Source organism: Penaeus monodon, chromosome 31 (genome assembly GCF_015228065.2).
Source record: "Penaeus monodon isolate SGIC_2016 chromosome 31, NSTDA_Pmon_1, whole genome shotgun sequence".
Taxonomy (NCBI): domain Eukaryota; kingdom Metazoa; phylum Arthropoda; class Malacostraca; order Decapoda; family Penaeidae; genus Penaeus; species Penaeus monodon.
Window position 1 is genome coordinate 3,944,117 of NC_051416.1, and position 1,483 is coordinate 3,945,599.

At 40.6% G+C, this 1,483-nt stretch overlaps 1 protein-coding gene across 1 annotated transcript in view; it reads left to right on the forward strand.

Annotated features, from left to right (window-relative positions):
- Window positions 1–1,483, forward strand: part of LOC119592998 — a gene marked incomplete in the record, with an annotated part of 6,522 nt that overhangs the window by 355 nt on the left and 4,684 nt on the right.

The window sequence follows — 1,483 nt, forward strand, 5'->3', positions numbered from 1 at the left end:
AGTGTGGCCCGCGACGCCGTGAAGGGTGGTCACGCCAGTTTTCGACCGGCTTTTTGCCACTTGTATGAATGAATTATAGTTTGTTCTTGTTGCTATGGCGAGCTCTGATGCCTGCGGATGATAAGATGGGTGTGCGAGGAGAGGTATGACCCGTGGGAGGTGGATATCGTCGATTTATGCAATTTTGGTGGTGAACACACTGGTGGGTCGAGTGCCCTTTCGATGACTATTCTGGATGTCGCTTTATGAGAAAGCATGTCGAGATGTTATACATCGGGTAATGGAGATCTCTCTTAAAGCGCCATTCTTTTGCCGTTGCACGATTTAAGAATCCTGACAGCTTTAAGGTAATCGAAGTACCGTAGTGGCTTCTTTGAATGTCGCCGGTGTGTGGAAGCGAAGAAACCTTTGCCATTTTATTCAGTCGCTTTTGAACCTCGCAAGAACCGCTCTGTAGACGTCAACATCAATTTAAAGTGTTAACGACAGTTACAATTTTTTTCTCAGTAACAAATTGTCGATTCCTTCTCTTAAAGAAATAATAAAAAATATATATGCCGGTACACCACGTTTTTTAAAATCCATTCAAGTTTTTCTCTTCTTTTTTTAAATAATATAACCACATGTGCTCGAAGTCTCGCTACCCTCCTATCACCCTAAACGTTTTGAATAATCAGCGCTTTGATGAGAAGGCATACCGAGGTCACTGTAGCAAGCGGGGCAGCAAGACAGGCGAGTATGATGCAATATAGAGGCTTGATCTTCGCAACCACGGAGCACGTTGAGACACGCTGTCCACACCTCGGGAATAATTGTGCATTGAGACGAGGAATAATAATAAATAAAAAGTACGAGATAAAAGTTCGTGAGGAAACTTTTTCTTTTTCTTTTCCTGGAGTAAATACGGTGTGCGGATGAAGACGACGGTAAATAAACTTGAGGATTTGAAGTAAAGCATGTATATATTTAAAGGGGGGTAAAGATGTGTTGTTTTTTTATCCACCCAGAAGCGACAAACGGGGAATATATAACTGGTGTGATCCACGCGTTTCGCAGTTTGATGGTACAAATATTGATTACTTTAAAGCTGACCCCGTGAGACGCTTGAAAATATCACATGGGGTGAGTAATACAATAGATTTTAAAGCTTCGTGTACAATTTGTTTACTGTGTAAGTTGCATCCAAGTGATGTCTTATGTGGGATGGCATTTTCATACGTGGAATATGGGCTGTTCATTCGATTATGTTTAAAATGAAGTTGGGGCAGTGTTTTGCAAAAAAGCAAGTGTTAGGTGTGTAAACTTTGATATATGAGCAATGTGTGTAAGATTAAGAAAACATGCTATATTGATGTTGTACTTGTGGCATAACAGTAAACTATATTGTAGAGTATTAGTCAGCTAGAAACTGCTGGTTTAGGAAAAGTTTGCTTTAATAACAACGGATATGTTTTCACTTTTCTTTCTGCCCCCACCCCTCCTT